Here is a 2,928-nt window from a genome sequence, read left to right as displayed (position 1 = left end):
AGAATTTCAAATGGATACCAATTTGTGGTCATTTTCTCATGCTTATTATTTCTGTAATTGCATACTAACAAAGTGTATTCTAATTAACAGATAGGCACACTTTTGTGATGCTGTTTTCATAAAGAAGCAATGTAGCATAGTAGAAGGAGCAATGGGAGATATGTTGGAAGGTCAGAGTTAGAACTCCGTCACTGTGACCGTTAGTACTGAGTGTCAACTTGATTGGATTTAAGGATGGAAGTACTGATACTGGGTGTGTCTGTGAGGGTGTTGCCAAAGTAGATGAACATTTGAGTCAGTGGGCTAGGGAAGACAGATCCACCCTTAATCTGGCTGGACACCATCTAATCAGCTGTCAGTGCAGCTAGAATATAAAATAGGAAGGAAAATGTAAGAACACTAGACTGACTTATCCTTCCAGCCTACATCTTCTCCCGTACTGGATGCTTCCTGCATCAGACTCCAAGTTCTTCAGTTTTGGGACTTGGACTGGCTCTCCTTGCACCTCAGCTTGCAGATGGCCTGTTGTGGGACCTTGTGATCATGTGAGTTAATAATAAACTCCCGTTTATATATATGTAATATCTAATATATATCAAACTCCCCTTTATATATATATAAAATACTATATATATAAATATATAATATATATTTATTAACTCTCATATATATATCTAATATATATCATAAACTCCCCTAATATATATATATATATAATACTATACAGATATTTATATTTTATATATATATATATATATATATATATAATATATATATCCTGTTAGTTCTATCTCTCTAGAGATCCTTGGCTAATATAGACTTTGGTGCTAGGAGGAACAGAATACTAAGAATGGAGTTGTTTAGTTGGTTTTGGTGTTTCTGGAGTTGGCTGCTTAATATAATTAGACCTCAAAATGCTAAGGATTCTACTTCTAATAGTAAGGAGAACACTGATAGTCTTTGGTGTAAACTGTTTAGAGAGTTATGCAAAATAAATGCATTTGACACTCATGATTCACCACTGATGAGAGACAAGGAGTTTAATGACTCTATACATAATACCTTTGACCATAGTGGAGAAAGAAGGAACATAATGAAGCTGGTTGGTTGCTCCTAACTTCAGTGGACACCGTGATGAAAAAAAAATGATGAACTCAGGGATTCTAACTCCCAGCTTTAGAAGCAGATACTAAGCCTCAAATCTACTAAGATTGCCCTGAGTAAGAGTCTTATCTCCTGGAGAGACAGAGCTTAAATTGTGGAAATACAGACACAAACTCTTATCATGTGAGTGGCTGACCTGCAACAAAAGGTGCATGCACAGTCCCACCACGTGTCTACAGTAAAAGTGAGGGAATTGATTGGAAAAGAATGAGACCCGGAAACTTGGTATATGGGATGTGTGGTAGGACCCTGATGAGGCTGGGGACACTGAGCTTGTAAACTCTGATGAACCTTTTTTACCAGAGGAAACAGTTTCCCTATCCCCAGTAATGGCAACATCCCATCCCCAACCCACTGCCCCAACATCAACCACAGCCTTTCGACCTTTGAGGAGATAAACCCTGTGCTGCCTGAGACAACAGTAACGACCTACCCCGAGGCAGTTGCCAGACAAGATAATGTTGATTCTCCTCAGGAGCCACCCCTAACACCCCTGTTTGCTTCTAGACCTATAACTAAAGTCCCAGTGGTCCCCTAGAGGTGAGGTTGAGAGAGTGACTCATAAGGAGGTGCTTTACACTCAAGAATAACTGCTTGAGTTTTCTAATTTATATAAGCAGAAATCTGGAGAACAGGCATGGGAATGAATATTAAGGGTGTGGGTTAATGGTGGAAGGAAAATAGAGTTGGATCAGGCTGAATTTATTGATTTGGGTCCATTAAGCAGGGTCTCTTCATTTAGTGTTGCAGCTCAGGGAGTTAAAAAAGGTTCTAATAGTATATTTGCTTGGTTAGCTGAAATACAGATTAAAAGATGGCCCACTGTGAGTGAGCTGCAAATGCCTGCTCTCCCTTAGTTTAATGTAGAGTAAGGGATCCAAAGGCTTAGGGAGATTGGGATGGTGGAATGCATTAGTTACTTTAGACCTACTCATCACAGCTGGAAGAGTTCAGAAGATATACCCTTGGCCAATGCCTTGCGGTATAGATTTTTTGGGGCCGCACCTGCATTTTTGTAGAGCCCTATAAATGCTCTTCTCTGTATGTCAGATATAACAGCGGGAACTGCAATCAATCGCAAAATTTAAATACAATGAGAATAATTGGATCCCGAAGTGGTAGGGGCCAAGCGGCAGCACTCAACCATCAAAAGTAATGTGACCATAGCTACCATAATGGGCAGCAGAGGCAAAGTAGTAATCAGAATATTCTGACTTGTATAGTGATCTGGCATTGGCTAATTAATCATGGTGTTCCTACAAGTGAAATTGATAGGAAGCCTACTGCATTCCTACTTAATTTATATAAGCAGAAAACTTCTAGGTTGAATGAAAAAAATACTAATTTGAATTATAAAAACAGAGAATCAGAGCCCCTCAATCAATTTCCAGACTTGAGCCAGTTTACAGACCCAGGACCTCTTGAATAAAGGGAAGACCAGGTCCCCTTGAGGAAGGACCCCACTACACTACTGACAATTTATGCTGTTACTCTTTCTCCCATCCTTCCCTGAACAGACCTCTGGCCTTTTACCAGGGCAACTGTGCATTGGGGAAAGGGAAATAATCAGACATTTTGGAGGTGATGTTGAATCCAGTGGAGTCAAAATGGCACTGTGGCCCTCCAGTTAAAGTAGGGGATTATGGAGGTCAGGTAATTAATGGACTTTTAGTTCAGGTCCAACTTACAGTGGGTCCACTGGGTCTCTGAACACATCCTGTGGTCATTTCCCTAGTGCCAGAATGCACAATTGGCATAGACATA

The sequence above is a fragment of the Sapajus apella genome, unplaced genomic scaffold (assembly GCF_009761245.1).
Source record: "Sapajus apella isolate SASKATOON/1434 unplaced genomic scaffold, GSC_monkey_1.0 scaffold73, whole genome shotgun sequence".
Classification (NCBI taxonomy): Eukaryota; Metazoa; Chordata; class Mammalia; order Primates; family Cebidae; genus Sapajus; species Sapajus apella.
This window is presented reverse-complemented; position numbering follows the sequence as displayed.